The 22901-nt window shown below is 37.7% G+C and overlaps 1 long non-coding RNA gene across 2 annotated transcripts in view; it reads left to right on the top strand.

Moving 5' to 3' along the window:
* LOC136667964 (uncharacterized) overlaps window positions 1-22901 on the top strand; it is a 97117-nt gene that overhangs the window by 30040 nt on the left and 44176 nt on the right. The window contains exon 5 of one of the 2 annotated variants that reach the window (XR_010795453.1): window positions 21491-21549. The exons of the other annotated variant lie outside the window; for it this stretch is intronic. This is a non-coding gene — a long non-coding RNA (uncharacterized lncRNA). The remainder of the gene's footprint in view (window positions 1-21490; window positions 21550-22901) is intronic. 2 annotated transcript variants of the gene reach the window in all.

A 22901-nucleotide genomic window follows, 5' to 3' on the forward strand; every position in this document is an offset into this window, starting at 1 on the left:
ATATACTTTTTGAATACATGAAAGACCTTTAAGAGAAATTTTTCTCTCCCCCCTCTCCTAGGTTCTTATTCCTTATTGTCAGATGTAGTAGTCTGAAGCAAAAAAGTTTCATTGTTTTCTCTGTTGCACTTTAGCGCACCATTTCAAACTAGACACTCAGTCATAATCTCCTCACCAGCAGGTCCTTCACAAAAGCGCAGGGGAGAGAAAAGTGGCAAAGGAAGTGGTGAGAGAAAAGCCATCTTAAGATATGTGTGCATGAATCAAGAGATCCATTAAATCTATTGCGCCGGCTTTCCCTGGCACTCCATACATAAGCACCCTACCCTAAATTCTCCCCATAGTGACTCAGTGAAAGGGAGCAGGGATGAATAGCGCACTTTATTAGAGCATGCCATGAGCGGTCAAACAGCAGTGGCGGCCCTTTTCTTTGCCCCCTCAGCCCCATTATTAAAAGGGGCTTTACGGAGCCTTGTAAAAGTGTTTTCTCCTCGGGGGGCCTGCATAATAAAAATTGAAGTCAAATTAAAGTCCTGCTGAGCAAAGGACTGTGGGTGGGCTGCCTCCAAGCAGCAATACTGACGTCCCATTCCCACCACTCATAGCACGACCCTGGGTAGGGCTACTTTTATGCAGCTGACAGCTTCATGAAGGACAGGAACACAAAGTTGTACATGGCATGAAATTGGACACAAAAGCAGAGTGAACGGGTGAACAATTCCCAAGCAGGATGTGATCAGAGAATCACTTGGCGGGCAGAAGAAACAGATGTCTGCTCCACCCGGAAGCAATACTTTTGAGACTTTTTTTTTAAATATATAAAAAGTAAGAGAGAGTGAGAGAAAGGGGGAGAGATGCTGGAGTAAGGAGTAAATCCAGGGGTGGGGTAATGGGTGAAATTTAAACAGTGAGAGTATGCCTGAGTCCGAGTCAAAAGCCAATGAATAAATTAGGGCCTGGTAACAGTAGGGGGATAATAGGCTGTGGAGGTTTGAATATGCTAAAAAGGCTTTTCTGTGCAGAATGTAGGACTGCTCCTTTGCAGCTGTAACACTTTACACACAATAAGCACTCAACAGATGGGAGTCATAGGGAAAAAGAGCTCAGTGTTCCTTAGCTAAGGAGAGTTCCGCCCCAACCCAGTCTTTACCAGCCCACTGCTTTGGCCGTCTGCCTTTGCAGGTGTCCTCCGAAATAAAGAGGAGCAATAGAGTGCAAATGCACTGAGCAACTCGGTTGCTTTAATGAAACCATTGTAAGTTGTAGAGGAACGTCTGTGACTTTGCTAAGAATTTGCTAAAGGTCTCTGGGAAATAACTGATATTTTATGCTTAAACAATAAAGATGCCAAAAAGGGTTCCTAGAAAGAACTTTTCAACTGGTGATGGCAACCATTTATTGCAAATAAATTTAAATACTTAAGTAATTATCATGCACATAATGCAACATTTATGTCCCAGTGGAAACATTTTTGTACAATTATGCTTGGGACAAAAAAATTTGGCTTTACAATTTCTCTTTTTGTTTGGATAAGCATTTTATGATGAAGGACATTTTACCATGATATTACAATTCTAGCTAAAATAAATTATAGCAAATAAAGTTCTATGTAAGAATATCGAAACACTTCTGGGTGATAAATAAAGTTCTCCAAGGACCATAAAACAATGCTTTTCACCCTAGTGAAGAGCCTTTTAATCAGTTGTTAATGTTTGGTTATAATGGAACTCCTAACAATGCCAACAATAACCATTTCTTAGAGACAACCACAATTGTCACCATCAGACAAACATTGCTTAAACATTCATTTGCTAGTACGGACCACAACCGTAAAAGCTGTGGAGGTGAACTAGTTCAGGGTGGCTTTGGAACATGTATAAAGCCAAACCCCTGTTGGATAGGTGAATACAGGAAAAAGGGGTTGAGGTGGGAGGGAGTTTGTCTGATATGGAAATGAGTTCGCAGGGTATAAATAATGCTGAGGGGGGACTTCAGTACTTCGAGATCAGTTAAGAGCTGTAAAAATCCAGAATTGTTTTTGTCTATCTTTCAACTTAGCACTTAAAAGACGGGCCTTACAAGATGTTACAGAAATAAGGAAATATTCGTAACAGAGGAACAGCTGGTGTCCTCAGAATAACAGCTATATCTTTTCTCTGCCACTGAAGAATAAATAGCTTGTACTTAATGACCTTTTGTCCTGGAAGTGACAAATGAGGATGGTCTCTGACTTTTGCACAATACTATATACTAATGATATACTTTCTTGGATGAACAACCTCAGAGGCTAGAATTATAATAATTGAAGTTTTACTCATTTGGCCTCTATTATATGACAAAATCTTTAGTGGAACTGTACCCTAAACTCCTCATTGCATACTTCCCACTGAGACATGTTAAGATTTTTACGTAATATGATTGCTGAACTTTGTGTAGCTGAACAACTCTGTATGACGTTTGGCTTTGTAGCTTAAATGCATACAACTTTCCCAATGAAAATATGGTTTATCTCTGGAGTGGAGACATGGGAGGCTTAGATTTAAATAATTTAGTTATTGCACCTTCAGAGCTAGATTTAATATCCAAAGTCCTCAAGCAGACTTCTCTGCTCTTTTGAATCCATATTTGCTTTTACATGGAATGCACAGGCGGAATATTAATGTGAATGGGAACAATTTACAGGTTCCAAATCAAATAGCTAATGTATTTCACTTTGATGATGCCGGAGCCGATTTGTAATTTCACTATCATAACTAATGGATAAAAAAATTGTTCAGGGAGGTACAATTTTGGCATCAATCTTGTGTACTCTTTCCCTCCCACTCTTCAAATTGATGGACCTAATCTGTCAGCCCAGCATTCAAACGTAATTTAAAAGTGTAGATCTATGGCTAAAGCCCTCCATAAATGTGGTTATTATGACTTACTGCCTGTTAAACAGACACCCAAATCTTACACTCGCGCTGACTTATGAATTGTAAGGCCTTGAAAATAGCCATTTAAAACTCATTAGTCTTTTCTGGATTTGTCAACAGCCATTACCTCTGTGTACATATGAGAGAGTAAGTGCACAAATATTAGTCTTATGAAATATTATATAGTAGGAAAGCAAGATCTCTTAAAAAAAACAACTTATTTTTTGTCCTTAGGGCACATCTGAAAAACTAAACGTTATTTATTAGGTATTAGTCTTTTGGTAGTGTCTTCACATACAAGGGTAGTAAAGACCAGCTCTGCTAACTGCGCAACTAAATCAGAGTGATTTTAGCCTCTCAGATCAGCCAAAACTCTATTTATAATTCTGGGCTATGGAGGACATCTCAGTTAATCACTCTTTGGCTGAATGCATGCTGCCTTAATAGCACTGATATAGATAATGACATTTTCCCTCATCGAAAAGGGGGTTTTGGCACAAGGGTAAAATTAAGGTGCTGTTCCTAGAGGACAACCCCTCAAGAGATTGCTTACTTTTTCCAGTTTGTGTTTGCTATGAATTATTTTTAACTGAATTAGTGTTGATGCTTGGATGCATATCTTGCGATGGAAGCTTTGTGGAATCCTATTAAAAAGAAACTTCATTACTGCAAAACACTCAGTAATGACATGTGATCCAGCTGGCATTTTTACAGGTTATTATGTGCTTGATTTGTGCCGGTATGATTGCTTTGTTAAATTGGATTAAAGGATCTTACTTATTCCTTAACACTGCAAAAGAATAAATGGCTTAAGCACATGCAATGCATCTGCATAGTTTGCATGCTTCAGGACAAGGAGAGTTGAAAGACGATTAAAACCCATCCATAATTCTTAGGTTTGCCACTTGCCATGCATATCAATTTTTGCATTAAATCTGACTATTTACAAGAATTAGATTTAGAGCTTTAATGGCCAGGCTCCCAACGCCAGATTAAACCCAAATCCAGTATTTTAAGGCCAAAGTAGTATTTGTGATTGTGAAACATGGCAATAATTTCCCATATTTATGTATCCAGTGTCTATGTCCATGAAGCCTGCCTTAAGTCACACCTGTACACAAACATGAGGAGTTGACAAATAAATAAAAATGTCCGTAATCACCATATATTTAATGCTTACATATAGTAATATTAGTAATAATATTTACTATAATGTGGTTTTTACTCCTCTCTCCTTACTTTATTGGACTGCTTAATGGTTTGAAATAAACCTGTATACAGAAGAATTCATAACATTTCTGAAACTGGAGCTGAAGGCATTTGGTGAGCTGTTTAGGGCAAAACCAGATTAGGTTATTTAAAAAAAAAAAAACTCCTTATTTAGAAACCTCATCGTGCCCTCTCCCAATTTGGGCAAGATCTATTCATTATCCCATCTCAGCTCACTTGATTAAAGAGAAGGCCCCCATGACTGTCACCTCCACCTAGTGTGACATCTCCCTTCCTGGCCGCCATCTGAACGGTGGCCTCTCCACCGTCCGCGCGTCACTCGGATCATGTGACGGGGATTATTAATGGCCGCCGTCCCTCCACCACTTGACACAGCGCTCCAGCTGTCAGTGGGCTCGTGGGCCGTGTGATTCTGGCGCTGGTGCGGTGCCAGTCCTGGGCTGACCCATCCGTCACTGTCAGCAAGGGCTGGGTGATGAATGGGACTGTGCGGGTGGTGTGGGGAAAGGCGCAAGACCTCGCTCGCTCATTCGCTCCTCTCTCAGACCCGCCCGTGCCAGCTGAGGCCCAAACTGAGGCCTAACTGCTGCTGACCCAACCCCGCTGAGTTATAGTACTACACACTGCTCTCACACGGCATGAAGCTCTAATGCTTTGCATGCCTTTGCATGACAACCTGCAAAGTAAATTATATCTAGGAAAGTGATACTACTTCAGGTCTAGTCTTTTCTGTCTTTGGTGTATGTATTTGCCTCATAAATAGTTGTAAATGAAATATTTTATATCTAAACTACATGAACATACGATATCTGATCATAGACCAGTACCCTATACATGTTTCACAGTTGACAGAAGCAAACAGAAAAGTCCACCGATGATAAAGTGCTGTCTGGAAATTTTGTGGTGTTTTACTTTCCGTTTGTATCCACTTTGTTTACAATGTTATTCAGCATACAACTTGCGCCTGAGACATTGTTTACACTTTTATATTGAGTCCACCATTTGTTTTACAGAAGATTTATTTGTTATCAAACCATCTGTATAAATAGTGTATCAATAGTCTTTACATTTTAAGGTGACAGGTAAGATTGATTAGAATCCATTTCATTACAGCTGTTACAACAGAAGAAGCTGTTGCAGTGGACTCTGAAAATAAATTATTAATGGACAATCATATCTATCTACTGTTTTCTCTTCCCTCAGGCTCTCACTGTCCCATGCACAAACACAAAAGACCCCCGCTAATATAATTATATCACTAATTATGCATTTAATTCAGTTATAAGGAGGTAACAGCTCCCTCAGTGACAGCTTCTGCTGCTAAAAAGCTATTCATTCCTGAGATTAAGAAATCTAATTAAGGGGAAATGCTTAGTTGAGAAATCCTTTCTGGGGATAATCCTGTTTGCTGGCATTAACATCCCAGCTGTGGCTGATGTTAACCCATTATGACAATGTGTGTGTGTGCCTGCATTCGTAGCAATGGGAAGTGCACACACAGGTTGATGTCAGCCATTTGAGTTCAGCACCTGCATTCTGGTCAATAAGGGATGCTCTTTCTTTAAACAGCTGTTTACCTTGTGGTTATGGAGCCGGGAAAGGTTGAGTGTTGACCCTGTTTAACCCACAGAGCATGAGGGGATGTTTGCTCATCAACTTATTGAGAACTTTATATTTACACCTAGGCTTAAATCAGGATAGTCTTCAATCTCAAAGCACCTCTGATGGACAGCATATGACTAAAATGGTAAAAAAGCATTGTATCTGTTTAGAGCCCAGGGTTTAATACAGAAAAATGTGCATGGTGATACTAGTCTTCAGAATAATGGAGATTATGTTGTACATGATGAATTGTATTACATGGGTGTATTAGCTGTACAAAAACGTTTTACAGCATTTTTTGTGTAACAATTTTGTCATTATTTGGTGACAATTTCATAGTATTAAAGACAATTTAAAATTTTTATCACAAAACCCCTTAAATATTAAGTAGTTTGAAAATAGTGAGTGAGAATAATTTGTTCATCACTGCATTCATTGAGGTTCATTAAAGAAAAAGTGCTGCAAAGCATGGCTGATGTCATATAGAAGAATGTGCTGATTGTCATATAGGAGAATGGAATGGAATGTTCTTTTAGGGAACAAACCTAGACTTTAAAACCACTGTTGTACATTTCAAGATACGTTTACACTTTGTACCATTAGTGACCAATAATGTACCTCCACTGTACTTGTATGAGAGTGTAGAGTATCTGTTAAAAGTTCTGTCACAAAATAGTTTTCAACAGTTTCAAGGAGCATTGAAACCTTTAGGTGCATATTTTCCAAGAATGCCACCAACATAAATGTTCCTTAATGTTGATTGGCCTTATGTTTCTAGATAAAAATGTACTGTATGAACTATTTCTCTAAGTAGATGCACTTTAAATGTGGAAAGATTACCTCCTCATTTTTATATATTTTTTCTGCAACCATTGAAAGGTTCTTGGGAATGGTTCTATGGCACTGCAAAGTGCATGGAGAACAGCCAGCTCTAGAGTGCTTCAAAGACATGTGAACAGCATCCATGTGATTAGCTCAGTGACACAGATACGCTCTCCACACACTAGTAATAACAGCTTTTAAATGGAAGTCATCCATAAGAAACCAGGGGCCAATGGGGAGGGCTAGGAGAGGGCTCCGATTAATTCAAATGTGTCCGGTGCGGAGCGGCAGATTGGAAAGTTCCCCAGCGTGTAGCAGGGGGCTGGGCCAGCGTGGTCAGGCGGAACCTCCGGCTCTCTGCTTCCCTGGGACCCCCTATGTCCCCTCCATCACTGTCAATAAGGCAAACTAAAGGCCCCTTACATCATTTAATTTACTATTTCAATGATTACATAGCTCATTGCCTTGCCATTGTTTCACTGATGGGTTTAATTAAGTTGGGATTAATCACGGCAGGTGATATTTAATGTTTTGGGTGAGAGTGAGAGGGAGTGAGCGGCCCAAGATGGGGAATATCACTCTCAGACACTTCACTGAACAGGAGGTCATGGGAAGATTAATACGCTGCAAGGACAGGGGTTAAAAAATAAATTTCCCGCATGTTCTGGCTCTTTGGTTTCCTTTGCTCTCTTCATTTTTCCCCATCTTGGGCCATTGGCCTCCCCACCCCATTCTTTACCTTTTGTTGATTAGTTCTCTCAGGATGTGAGGTGACAGCATGGAGAGGTCAGTTGAATTATGACGGTAGCCTTTCAGAGGTGACCCCTCCCCACACACTGTTACTGTGATCTACATGTAGAGCACTTTTCTTTCCCATCAGCACACTCTAATGAGCTTTTGGGCTCTCACACCTTCATCTCAGCGGCTATTTGATATGTCTCTATATCATCAGAGAGAAAGCGGAATATTTCATGTCATTTCACAGTCTCTTTCAGCTCTCAAATTCAGCGTCTGTTTGATCTGAAATGGATAGAATTGTAAGTTTCGGTACAAACGGGTCTGGTCAGGTGTTTTATAGAGATTTGTCAAAGGAAATATTTGTCTATGAGATACGGTTATAAAGGAGCTAGGATTGTTTTTACCAATGTGACTATAATATTTATATTCAGTGCTAGAAGTTCAAATGAATTACATTTACTCTAGTAATCCAAAATGATTGCTTGGAAGATGTTCTGATGTATATCCAAATTAATTCCTAATGTACACCACAAATATAAGCCTTATGTTAATGTAATTTATAATATTATGTTGTGGTTTCTTGGATCATATAATGCAATTAAATATGATTTCAGTATACAACAATAATCATTTCTGATTCTATTTAAGGGGCATTCCAATATGGTAGGTACTTTTTATAGCACAGCATGGCCCCAATTTCATTCATCACTGTTCTCTCACTACAGCATCAAGTATCTATTATAGAAATATATTACAGACCTACTGGGAATCCCCAATCAATCCTTACTGTTAGCCTTGCCACAGCTAATAAATAATGAAATAACAAATAATAAAAAAATAAAACAAAAATTCTACTGTCGGTGCCGAGAGTGAGCAGTAAAAAAGAGCATTTTACTTCAAGAAACATATTTTACCTTTACCTTTCAGGCCGCTGTCTAGATAACATCAGGGTTTTCTTTCCTTATAGTTTGTTGTATTTTGAACTTGAAAGTGGTTGGCGACTATTGGAAAGGACGGTAGGAATATAGACCATAACATTATTACTGAAAAAAATGCTGGTCACCAACAAGCACTCTGCACTTCACACCAAAAACAGCCAAGGATAGATGAGAGTGTTCAATTACTTAGATGTCCAAAGGAAATTATATTTTCATGTGTTCACAAGATGGGAAGAGAAAAAAATTCTTATCCTTTAAGGTAAAAAGTAACTCATCAGAGATAACTAGCTAATTTACTTGCTATTTTCTGCAAATTTATGTGAGAAATATGCTATTCTTTGTGCATAGTGATGTTAGCTCCCTGAATTTTTTTAGCTCTGTGCAATTATTCATTGACGCTTAAGAATCTGCTTTTTACCTACCTTTAAGGTATGTAATGATAAAGATATTTTCTGTAGTCAAATTTCTATAGCAAAAAGGACATTTTGCTCTGCAGGACTGCAGTAGGTTGAGACGGGTAGCGTGACTCAATTAAAGTTTAATTATTCACGTTGCATGGGTTGATCACAGGTTCCTAAATGGTCCTTGGCTTGAACATGCAGATTAAGGAATACATTTTAATGGCAATTTAATTGATCACAACAATTTAAAGCATGTTTTAAAGTTTTGAACTGTGCAGAACTCGACTGTGTGGATTTTAACTTTGCACCTGGTTACGTCCCGAGCTGAAGATACCCATGTTTGTACAGAACAATGGGAGGAGTGGATGTGTCAGAGCTTGGGGAAAATGAAAAGGTCTGAGACGGTCCCTTGATGAGGGCACATTTTATATGCTGTGGAGCTCAATGGAGCAATCCCTTACCTATCAGTCTTTCAGATCGGCCTGTTTGTCAGGCACACGCGCCACGGCTGTACGCTGGCTGGGGACAAATGCTCCTGTGGTGGTGCTGAGGGACTCCCCTGGCTTGTGCCACATATGTTCCCAGCAGCATTAGCCCTCATCTTGGAAAGCCATCTTTGGCGTGCCGCTCATTGTGGTTTTACAAGGAAAAGCTTTGAATGTAATTATTTGTCCAGGGCTCTGGTATCATTAACATTGTAATAGGGCATCTGTCAGTGTTGCGACCTGCTGCTCCGGTTGGACTGGAACCTTGTGTCGTTTTATCTTGGCCTGGATCAGTTCAGTAATTAACCTGCGTCTCAGGTCGACTCCAATGCCACGCGCCACGCTCCATACGTGATGCACACGCCTGTTGTCATCTCCCAATTTGGGCTTTTATAATTGTCATCATCTCTGTATCACAATAAACAAGGGTAAAGCATGCATGATACAAGAATGAGCCAAAGGGCTGATCTTGGGTTTTATTGAGCAAGGCCAGTCAACCATGCAGATTAAATGTGTGTGATTGGACTGGCAAACGGATACCTTCCAGAGGACTGCATTTTTATGAGGACTTTAATTGAAGTTGTGTGTGTTATGTTAAATAAAACATACCAATGAAATCTTATTGGCTACTTCCTGAATATTGTAAAGTTTTAACAGTAATAAAGGATATAGTAGCTCTGTACAAACTCAGCCCTTCAGTGAGGAGACACAACCAGTGTACTGTTGACAACACTAGATGACTGATGAGGGCTGGATTTGGCATTTGTTGTTTGTGGCTGAAAGATGGTTTTCACTTGATTATATGTCTATATAAATAATAGGTGAGGCCAGAATGATCATTAAATCATTGCTTGGGTTCGGAATGATCATTAAATCACTGCTATGGTCTTTGTTTGTGTCCAGATGAACACACCACTATGGGCCATCTGTTACCAGTGTCCTAGCTGTTTTCTTCTTGGACCATTGTATTGACCCTCATGTGGTTCGTTCTCTCTCTCTCTCTCTCTCTCTCTCTCCCTCCTTGGGCAATGTATTGTGGTTTTGTGGATAGTCAGATAAAAAAAACAACAACTTGTGATTACAGTAAGTGATCAGTGAAATCCAATAAGGGGGTTCCACTGTAAATACAAACATGTGTTTTTTTAAGAAGCCATATCAAAATGAACTAACTTAAAATCAACACCTTTTTTTATGCTAAAGGTGACCTTGATCTGTTAGCAATGTTAGGCTAATTTTTGCCAAAAAAAAGTGTGTAATTCAGAGGGAAAAAAATCCACACCTGATCCACACCTGTAACAAAACATTTCCTGAAATAGCACCTACACACATTGTGATGTTATTAGCTAAATAATTCTTGTTGAAGAAGTGGATATGTTGCATATTTCTCAGGATTTTAGCTTGAGAGTGTCACTGTTGGCCCCTCCTTCTCCTTGTTTCAGTCTTGTTTTTCTGTTTGTTTCTACTCTTAGGCTTTCTGTTTCTCATGCCTTTTGTTTTCCTTGGTGTTCCTTTGGTCCCATGTGCTTTCTGTTTCCATTTTGTCCATCATCTTGGACACCTCCTTTCTTATGTGACTGCTCCTGGTGTTGCTCCTTAGTATGTGTTTAAAAGCCTGGTCCTTGGGCTCTGTGTTTGTCAGTCATTTGTGGAGTTTCTGTGCTGGCTTTGGTTCTGTTCTCTTTGTTTATATATCTCAGAATTTCTCAGGTTTTTCCATTATTAGTCTTTATCTTTATTTTATCCTTCTCTCTCACACTTATCCTCTAGTGTTCCTCTTTTGTATATTTGTCTTGGTGTCTGTTCGTTTTACCTAGTTTTGGCCTCTGCCTTTTTGTAATCTATTTGGTATTAATTTTATATTATATTCTACATACCCCTTGGTTGCTTTTTAGTAAAATCTGTTGTCTAGTGTTACTTCTAGTTTTTGTATGTTGTCTCTGTTCTTAGTCTATATTTCTCTGTATCTATTGGCTTTAGTTTTGTTGTTGCCTATGCCTTTGTTTGGTTTTAGTTTTGTTTTTGTTTTTTTTAGCATTTCTGTCGGCAGTTTTGTGTGACTGGCTTTAGGTTTGTGTTTCCTGGTCTTTTGTTTATCATCTTAGTTGTCTTTCTTAGTAGCCTCTTGTCTGTTGTGCTTCTCTGTTGTTTATTCTTTATGCATAATATGCATCTTTGCATTTACATCCGACTCCTCCCTCCCTTGCACTACACCACGCGAGTGTCATATTTTAGTTAAAATATATTTGAATAGCTGCACATCTCTGCTTCATGTGATGTTGTAATAATGGTGTCAAGCTGATAATAGAAAAACTTTTATGTATTGCACTCTTTAAAAAAAAAGGCATGTTGTCACTGTGCAATATAATCAATCAGTTTTTCATGAACATCTCAAATGCACTTTTCTACTTTGTGAAAATGTATCTTAAGATTTTATTCACTGTCTGAAGAATTGCTTTCATCAGTTATTATAAGTTTTTCTGAAAAATCACATTTTGAGATACATGGTTTTGTTAGTTTGAACAACAAATATAACATTGAATTAGCAAAGAGATGACCAAGCTTGAAAGATGTTTAAGTTCAAAACAGTTGCTCTCTTATTTGTAGTTAAATATTCTGCCCTTACTCTCATTATGTAACAAAATTATTTTGAAAATGCAGTTTATTTTGCCTGTCAGTGAGCTCATTAAAGGGAATGTCTACGATTGTGGGGAAATGCTGTTCCCTGATTGGTTGACATTAAGATGCTCTGTGTCTTTTAAGGTGGAACTGTATGTTTCAAGGAAAAACAACTTGTTTGTACATGGCTAAAGTTGAACTTGTCTGTAAGATTTTATTCGCTGTTGGAATTACCAAAGAAACCCATGGTTACTCAAGTTGTTTAGTTTTGAAGCACTTTACGTCTGTGTTTAATTTCATGAAGTAAGTGCTCTCATGAATATAGTGTTTGAATTAACAGCAAAAAATGAATCAATATTATCATCTCGGCTTATGCTTTTCTACATTTGAAGTCCTCTTCACTGATTTAAAAAGCTTTTTATTATTATTATTATTATTATGATTATTATTACCCATTTATACACACTGCGGCTTCATAAACACATTACACTGTTTTCCAGGGCACAAAAAGACCAAATTGGGAGGAAACCTCTGAATTTAATAAAGTTTTTTTGGAATAAAATTGTGAATGTTGCCTTTAATTCTAGCTTGCTGTTCTCTTTGATAATGAAATTTGAATGCCTCAATAAAAGGTGCAGGTGCACATATGTTAAATTATATTTATATTATAGTTTTTACAGCATAACTGCATAATCATATGACGCATAGCTATACAGTTCTGAAAAAGCATTTTAATTTAAATAAAATATTGGAGAATTTCTGCACAAATTAAATACCAAAGATATTTATAACAAAGAATTTAGTTTTTCATTTTAATTGCACTCTTGTTTTTGAGGGGCATTTACTTTAAAATATAAATATAAAAACAGTTAAATAGCATAATTACATTTTCTAAAGTATTTACATTAGAAAAAATTTGTTCTCCATTATAGTAATGTTTATTTGAAAAGATTTATTTTAGTTTCTGCAATAATGGAACAGTTGAACACTGATGTATCACTGATAGTCAAGTATTTAATAAGTGTTACAGAAAATATATAATTTAAATTTTAAATTTCATGCTTTTGGAAAGCGTTACTGCAGAAGTTGCTGAGGCCCTTGACTCTTTTGAGAGGGCTCATTTTCAAGCAGCAGGTAACAAGGTCTAACAAGGGAGCTGGACCTGTCAGTGGGATTAGCTGTAGATAAAGGCACAGAAAGAATGTCAGTGTGAATTACTCAGGAAATGTGCCTGCAGGCAAGCTAAAGGTCAGGAGCCAGAGAGAAGCAGAAGAAAAAGTTGCTTCACCACAGAAAAGAGGGGACACGGATTCCAGGCTGGATTTAATCTCAAAATAATTATTATGCATCCATATGTGAATAACTTTGAATGTGGAATAGAGGAGAGGATACATTTCGGGATTAATTTAGCCCCGGGGCAGCCAGTGGGTGCTCCATGCCCGTGAGATGGAGGCAGCTGAAAACAGAGCTTTTACGGAACACTGCTTGAAAGATTAGAATATATGTGTGCATTTATATTGCCTCCTTTAGTGTCTCCTAAATTATTCATATCATCCAGATCAATTCAGTCAAAATGTGTTCTCTGGCGGAGGTCATACATCTAACAGGGGTTTTCCTCTGCATTCATTTCACTTTAATATAGATCTCTGAGCCAGGCCCTGGAAGCTGGCAGAGACTGCTTTTCAATGACATGCTGATGTGTTGACATTAATGCATTGGTATACGCTATATGTCACTGTTTTACAGACATACAAGGGTGATGTGCTGCCGAGCGCAGAAAGGGCCTTAAGGGTTTTCAATTACATTTGATAGACATGATGATGGCATATGTCAAGCAGAAGCTTTGTTTACAGAACAGATCCAACTGGTATAAGTATCTCATTTCAGCTGTATGTAAGCCACAGAAGGGGCGGCTGCAGTTCATATGCAGGAGTAATGTTTGAATAATGCACTGTAATGAAGAAACAGATGGAGTGACATTTTCTATATTTAGATTTAGGTTAAAGGGCCCATATCATGGAAGTCTGATATTTTGCTTTTTATTTATGTAAACATTGCTTCATTTACCCTCCGGTTTATAAGGCAACATAAGAAACTAATGTTGCCTTATAAACTAAAATGTCCAAAAAAATGTAACATTTTGTAAAATGCAATAAAACCTTTTAACCTAACTAGCATAAAGAAAGATTTTCCAGTGTTGTCACTGAACATCTGAATTTTATTTTGTAAATATAAAAAAATATAAAAATCTGATGCCTGCAGCACACTCCAAGAAAGTTTGGATGTTTATAGAATATTTATATACATTCATTATCTGTAACCGCTTATCCAAGTCAGGGTTGCGGTGGGTCCAGAGCCTACCTGGAATCATTGGGTGCAAGGCAGGAATACACCCTGGAGGGGGCGCCAGTCCTTCACAGGGCAACACAGACACACACATTCACACCTACGGACACTTTGGAGTCGCCAATCCACCTACCAACGTGTGTTTTTGGACTGTGTGAGGAAACCCGAGCACCCGGAGGAAAACCACATGGACACGGGGAGAACACACCAACTCCTCACAGACAGTCACCCGGAGCGGGAATCAAACCCACAACCTCCAGGCCCCTGGAGCTGTGTGACTAATATACATTAGAATCTTAAAATCCATAATAAGCCTGAGTGTTTGCAACCTGTGAGGTAGGTTAAGGTATTATAACTGGATATGCATGATTTTAGTATTTCACCATTCACTTTACATGGTATTCTAAAAACATATTCTGGAGAAATCCCTCTGTTTAAATTTAAATGTTTCCTGGAAATGGGACTTGTACCTTTACTAACATTCAATACTTGAAATGAGTTTCATATTCATTCATTCATTGTCTGTAACCGCTTATCCAGTTCAGGGTGGCAGTTGGTCCGGAGCCTACCTTGAACACACTCTGGAGTGGGCGCCATTCCTTCACAGGGCGACACACGCACGCATACACGCACCTATCGACACCTTTGAGTAGCAAATCTACCTACCAGCATGTGTTTGATAAGTGTTGTAGTATTAAACAGTACTAACGTGTTAGAGTTAATTTAAACATGAACCAGATTGATTTTTATTTTATTGAAAGGATGTATCCAGACTTTTGAATGGTACTGTATATCCACCTGTTGAGCCAACAGTAGGTCTTTTATTCATGTTAATGGCACAATGAGAATTTCAGTCTGGGCAAACAGTCAGAACAGAAATCATTTACATATATTCATCTTCTAGGCTCTAAATTGGAAAATAATTCCGTTTATAAAAAAAAGTAATTATTGCTAATTTTTTTATACATACCCCCCCCCCCTCAAAAATAAATAAATAAATAGAACAAATGGTGGACCTTGTAGAAAAAGTAATAATTAAAATGTAGGATGAGGCCTGTTTAAGATGTTAGCTTTAGCATGGAACATCCATTGAGTTCCTTGTTTTTAATTAAGTCAGAAAACATGCACAGAGGCCCAAACACGGAAAGCTTTATGAACAGTTGTTTTGCTGGAGTTGACAATCTAAGGTTGGTCAAGATATTCTTACAAGACACAGTCAGAAAGCTCTTTTTCTGGCTTTTTGATGTTAAATGTGGGACCAACATGTTAGACTTCATGAATATCTGACAAGAAACTAGATTAGATAATTTTCGTGTCTTATTGGCTTTAAACAAGTGTTTCCAGGCTTGCCAGTGGGACTTTACGCATGCGTCATTCATGTCCCCCAGCCGTGGACCCCAGAGCTTAATAGATCTCTCTGAATCTACTGCTGGTGTCAGAGTGAACTTCTGTCACACCTTTGTCCCTTTTGTCCCTTCTGAGATGTTTCCCCATGGACAGATCTGGTAAGGCCTCTTCCATGGTCCTGTCTCAGGCCTCCCTCAGTGCTTCCCAGCTTCTGGCTGTGCTATCAGTACTCTTCATTACTCCTGACCCCAGTTTGGTCATCAGTCACTTAGTAAAACAAGCCCAGAATTGGTCCTGACTGGGCTACTTCAGTGGTATGGGTGATGTGCTTCAGCTCCAATCATCTGTCCAATGAGCCTGACACACACCTGATGGGGGAAACTCAACGCATCACTCTCACCTGTCCACTCTCTCTACAGCCGTCTCTCTCTGTCTGCCTGTCTCGCTTTACCTCACAGAATGAGGATGCCTTTTTCCCAGACTCTTCTCTTTTACTAGATGGGTAAGGGTTAAAAAAAAAAGCTGTGTGTAGTCCATTGTAATTTTAGTCATTAGAAACATAGAATAATAATGGTGTAGTTGAACAATTTGACTTCTATATAAGGAGCCAAATGTTATATTTCCCTTATAGTATTCCTTTTTACACTCATATCCACTCTTTATGCCAAAGAATTTAACAGAATTTTTTTTGTTACTCTTTCTTTATCCAAAATCGTAACTTTTAAAAGAGAAGGTAAAAACCAATTAATATTCAGTGGAAGTCAGTATAAAAAGTATATAATTCCAAGTGATTTTGGAGCATTTCTTTTGGTAAGTACATCATGAAACATCACACAATGTACAGCACAGCTGTTTTCCTTTGGCCATTGACGATATGCAAACAATCTCTGCTCTGACGGGTTTCTCTGTAATGTTCCTCAATGAAAAAGCAGATCAAGTGGAATGATTTGCTGTAAGGTCAGCATGACTGAGTGTGCTTAACTACTTCAAACTGAACTGGTAGATGACGAAAAAAATGTGAATAATACATCAAGAAAATAACGCCCCATGCTCTAGGCTTTTCCATGAACATGTTCAATGATAAAACATATTATCTGCAGAAAAATGTGATTTCCTGTAGCCTGCCACTATCACACGCACACTTCAAAGTGTCCTTCAAATTTGTGATGCTCACTTCATTAGGGGATTTAGTCAACCCAAGACAATTGCCCTTTAACAGATTCTTTTATGTCCCGAAAAAGGATTTTTTCTCCTATTCTCTATCCATGGCGACATTCAGGCTTCTCAGTGATGAATTCACAATTATTGATGGCTTCATATAAGCAGTGAACTTCTGCAATCGCCCCACATGGTAATTGTAACGGAAGTCATATGCATAAAATTAATTATACTGCTCAATAAGGGCCATAAATCAGTTCACTATCAATTCAGTGGAAAATGCTTCAACCACATGTTCTTTTACATAGTTCAAGGTAAAGAAAAGGGATTTTTGTTCTTGGCCAAATTACACCAATCTTCATTGGGCATTTATTAAACCACAGAATATCTCTTTGTGTTATCTGCCAGTCTGCTCATCTTTAATCTGTCCATACCGCACACATAAATAGAATACACGTTGTAGAAGTCTTGTATTTTGCACATATGCACAAAAATAAGCTATCTCGTAAAATGAGGCCATCAAGAAGTTTAAACGTTTGGCTTAAATACAGAAAGCAATGTTTTTGTGACTTCTACAAGAAAGTCTTTCAAATTGTAGGCAGAATATTCTCCAGCTGAGACACAGATGACAGAATGGATTAAATGTAAAAGCAACACACTTAAGATCACAGTCACACTTCACAGCTAATACATGTTCCATATCATTTTTATTTGATGCATTTATTATAATGAGACATTGCAATGTATTTCATTTCAGGTGCTAGCTGGCCGCTAACTGCTATTATCGGGAAGTCATTTATTCTGTCACACTAAAAGGAATCTAATTGCCCAGATGGAATGCTTAATGAGCACTTAGGCAATTAATTCTCAAGCTCCCTGAATTTGGATTTTGTAACCTAATTGACTTATTTCCCTTTCTGTAGGTCTTTTCTAAACCCCATCCTTGTGCCTAAATGTATACATATATACAGTGAATAGAAGAATATTATATAAAATCTTGTGGAACACAACGTTTTTTTAATGTGTTTGTTTTATTTCCATTTAAATAGTATTATTAAATACAAATAGTCATGCATAATTCTGATCATCTACAGTGCAGTGAACACATCTTCCAATGTTGATTACACATTTTGATTTGATTACACAAATGCTGTTACATGGTATAAATGCTTATAAAATTCTTTGTTCTTAAATGCAGGCGTACAAAAATGGTTCCAAAAGAATGTTGATAAGGCCAGGGAAAGGCTGGTAATGAACCTTTAGACATTTCCCAAATAACCTTTTCTGCTGCCTTTATTTCTTTGACTGCATATATGCATGGTGCTGGTTGATTACCAGTGCATGTAAACTTTTATTTTTATGGCAAGTGAAGGAGGTTGACACACCTTTACATCTCCCATAACCAACTTGTCGCATAACAATAATGCCTTGCAATAATATTAGTTCAAGTAGTTAAGATATTCAGTTTAAGCTATTCCAGCCGATTGAGCCTTATCACCTAACACAAACTGCAGAGTTTACTGCTGTGAGTGTGGCTGCTATTTTAATGAGGTGTTAGAGCGTTGAGATATCCCTCGCATCCAGCTGAGTCACACACCAAACAGCGTGGCTCTGTTTCCATAAGGAGGTTTCGTGTTAGTGGGAGAATGCTTGTATAAATTCATGGGGTCACGGAGTGTGGGTTTGACATGTGGAATCCTCATCAAATCCTTATCCCCTCCAACTGTATGTGTGAATGATTGGAGGAGTCATTTCTCTAGAGATCTGCATTCCCAATTCTGCATTCACACGTTTCACTGATTTCTAATAGTTACCAAAGCTACAGCATTTATTTTACAATATATGAGAATAATGTTTTAAAACATGACAATGCTAACATTTTAATATTCCTGTTTTAATCTCTACATAAGGTTAGTCTCTTTATAAGAGAACAATCTGGCACCAGCCAAGCTGTAAGAGATCCAAGGCATATTCCAGCTAAGAGAGATCAGTAGGATATTCTGGTCTTAGACCATTATAACTGATGTAATCAGTCCCAGGCGGAACTTCAAGGCAGAGTTCCTGACTGTAATAAAAAAAAAGAGAGAAAGAAAAAACACCTTATAAAATTCATGTGTTGCCTCACTATTTGCTAGCTCTGCAGTCTGTTTGCATGCTCAAAACCAGTCTAATGTGTTTACGAAGCCCCAGTGTCAGTAAATGAGCAAATAAACAAGCTGCCTAGGCCCAGTATGTTACGCTTTCTCTCTCTTACTCTCATACTCTCTATGCCTCTCTCACACACTCTCAGAGGCATTTTCCTGATAGCAAGGAGACAGCAGCTGACTACATTTGGCCCATTGAGAGCAAAGTTAGAAGTACACTAGAATGTTCACAGCCCAATTTACTGATTTTCCTCTCATTATTAACTTCTCTTGTTATTCTTTGTAATTTAGATTGGTTAAAAATTTAGTTTAAAAAAATATGTTAAATTGTTTTCTATGGGGCCTACTCCGTATTGTATAGTTGCATATTTGTTGGTACTGTTTGTATTAGTATATTTTCCTGAATAAAAGACTGAGTCTAAAATCAGTTTGTGGATGGTCATTTTGATATTGTCCACAGCCAGTATCTAAGTGGTTTGATGGTGGACCAGCAGGGGCCTACAGTCAGCGGGGTATCGACCGTTTTAAGGCAGTGGACCGATATATTCTTGTTGTCTGGGCTGGAGTATTTTTAGACAACTGAGAGAACGCTAAACATTGTGCACATGTCAAAATAAGGATTGCTCTGTTCCTGCTCCACAGGTGTGTAATATTGACTTATTTTTTGCTGTTTTGGATCACTTAACCCAGGAAACTGCTAACTCCATTTCCAAAAGTGCTACAAAACTAAACAACTCCAGTTACAAATGAGTTTCTGTGGTAATTAAAATTTGAATAAACACTTAGTTACACTTACAGCCGAGTTAAACCTCAGCCACATACAAACAACTGTCGTTTTTTTCCTGTCAAACACACCGTTCCACCTTAAAAAAACGTGGAGCTTAAAACTTTTTTATAAGAAGTCTGCTGTAAACTAAATATAGATTTTTTTATTCTGGCTGAGAGGATTCGTTTTTCAATTGTATAAATAAGCTAAATACAAAGTCAACAAGAATTGTTGTTTAATCCATTCAGTGACCCATTTTCTGGAGCATTTTACTGAGTTAGTTTAGGATCACTTAAACAACATTCCTTTCCAGGTTCTCTTAGCAAACAGACAGGTCCTCTTTGAGCATATTAAAGTGCATATAGATTTGTGTATTTGTTAATCAGTTTATTACAGTGAAATCTCCTATTATGTAAACATTTAATTTAGTCTCACTATTTTAAAAGATGTAAACAAATTTTTAAAATATTACAGATGTCATGATACAGACTGTGACTTTGATTTACTCTGTAAATATGCGTGTACCAATTTCTGCTTAGGAAAGTAATTGGTATCAATTCAAAATGGTTTTCTTATGATGATTTATGTCCTGACTAATTTTATGAGGAGGCCATGTGAAAAGTGAATGATGGTCTCTTTTATTATTGCATTTAACTCTTACGTTAAAGCCACTATTAATCAAAAGTGGCAGCCAGATAATTTATCACTTAATTTTGTCACATGCTGCACTGCTGTGTCAATACACGTTTTTTTTTCCAGTGTTTGAATGAATGACTCAGACACCACGGAACACCAAAGCAGTTCATTCAATCAATGTTTATTTGTTTATTTGATAAAAATGATCATTATTTTTGATGGAGCTGGGTCCCTTTGTAAAGTATACATCTTGTTTTGTATCACATCTGTGAATCAGCTCATACATTGCAATCACAGAGACATGTGTTTGATATGGTTTACTCTCCACATCACAATTTCAGGCCCGGCAGTAATCCCAGGGAGGTTTGTTATTCTCTGGTTAGTATTCATGTCTGTCATGCACTCAATTTAGTTACCCTTTCAAATAATCATGTCCTCTAGTTTAAAGGGCCCATAACCTTGAAAACAGAATTGTTTAGTTTTCTTTAAACAAGAGTATGTTAAAGTTTCTAAATGTACCATTCAACTCTCAAGTCCTTAAGAAAACTAAGTTGAAAAACACTGAATTGCATTGAATGAGAGGTTTTTGTGATGTCATAAAATCCATATTTACGTTGGTTTGTATAAAGTAAATATCTAGCACATTAAACAAAAATTACTTTAAAAGTAAGTGTCACTGACCAGTGAGCCAGCTCGGCATTTAACTGAAGTCGGTCATGGTAATATATCTTTATATTCATTTTAATACAAACTAGTCCCTAACAATGTCTAAACCGTTGTATAAAATTGCACAACTCTTACTGAGGCTTAACTATTTAAAGAATAATTTAGTTTGTAAATTGCACAAACAATGCAGGGTAAAAATGTCCCACCTCTAGCAGTAAAACAGAATTAACCTTTGAGTGCTGATTCTTCATATGTTGTTGCAAATATAAGCTTTAAAGAGCTGGATTCCCTGAGTTTCAAATGGCAAGTGTGGGACATTACACTTCACAATGTAATCTATTATAGCTCTCAGTGTTACAAATTATCATTGCCGTCCTCTTCAGCAGAAATCATTTACAAGCCAATGGGCAGCTAGTGCACTCAATCCACAGCCTTCCTGACTGAGAGAGCATGGGGATGGCACTGGAGAGAATAAAGAGAAAGCGCACAAGAGAAGGAGCTATACTGCTCATCCGTAAGCGAGTGCACTGGCCAATGGGATGCAGGAAATAATGCAAATGACATTTCCTGCCTATCGTAGTGACAGTGTAGAAGAAAGAAGTGATTAGTAAAGCAGTTCAAATGTCTTTACTGTAAGGCTAATTTACTTAATGAATGCTACCCTTCCCTTTGTCTTATAGGCACCCTCCCCTCTGCCCCTGTCTTGTGTGAAGACCACCCAAGAGGGCTTTGGAGTCAGGTACACTGGCATTGTCTGGGGTTCATAAGTTCGTACTATCCTCCCAGAGCTGGATGACTGCACTTGATTCTTTTTCAGACTGGTATTTATTCTTTAGATGAATATCATAAGACACTGTGGAGGCACCATCAAGAGTAGTTTGTAAAAACAATGCAATCCGTGCATATGAAACACCTTCTATAAATTTAAACTCACTTTTCTTGTATACATAAGCGTAAAATTTTATGTTTAACGTTCTGAGTTCCAGATCGTAGTTTTCATCTAAACGTATACATTTGCACTAAGATAAAGAAACAATAGGTGTACAGGATATTAACAGGACATATCATCCCTGTACAAGAGATATCATGTGTCTCTGAAATAGTCTCTGAAAAGCCTTAATTTTCAGTGGAATCAATGTAAAAAGACTTTATTCCAAGCAATTTTGTAACATTTCTATTGGCCCATACATCATGAAAATTTGACATTACATGAAAAAAAAGGTTTAGAAGAGTAATATGTGATGATTGCAGGTGTACAGGCTGTAAATAAATTTAGCCACATGTAGATGTGAATTGCATAAACAAAATTAAGTTTTTTTTTTTTTTTCGTTTGAGTCATGGTATAGATACATTTCTTCCAGAAATCTCCAAAGAATTTGTTTGCCTGAAGTGTACTTTCATAAGGTTATTAATATAATGTCATTGGTTATCACCAATCTCCGTTTTTCTATTGCAGTATTAGAAATGGAAAACCAATTAACGAAAGGTACAAGGACCCATCCCATCTATGCATGCCATCCGTTCTAGAATGGACCAGGAAAATAAATAATTCTGTTATACTAATTTATACATATTTTTAAGTTCTTCTGATTAAGTTTTTTAAAGGAGAAACCATGTTCATATTCATATTTTTTTTTTCTTTTCTGGACTATTAAAAAAAAAAAAAAAAAAAAAAAGATGCCCAAAAGGGATCTTTTGGAGCAAAGACATGGAAGAAACACTTGGGAATTCCCTAAAGCTCCTTTCTATAAATGGTTGTTTAAAGAACCCTTTTTGAAAGTGAGGATTCTGAAGCATATGTCCTGGCCAAAGACCATTTAAGAACCTTTATTTTTAAGTGTGTGAATACAGCTCCTTTGCTGTGCTGAGAGTTGGCACATGTGTCAGGATCCAGTCTGTTTACAGAGCATATCCAATGGGCTGTTAAAAACTTTTCCATCAAATGACGACCTGCCTGAGTGGTTCTCAACACGAGTAGGCCCCTGGCTTAGGGTTTAGCCACTGTTTAGATCTGATCATTTCATGACTAGTTAACATTCATTAGAGCAGGGTTTCTCTACTCCTGATGGATGTTGGAAGGGGAAGGAGGGT

The sequence above is a fragment of the Hoplias malabaricus genome, chromosome 15 (assembly GCF_029633855.1).
Source record: "Hoplias malabaricus isolate fHopMal1 chromosome 15, fHopMal1.hap1, whole genome shotgun sequence".
NCBI lineage: Eukaryota > Metazoa > Chordata > Actinopteri > Characiformes > Erythrinidae > Hoplias > Hoplias malabaricus.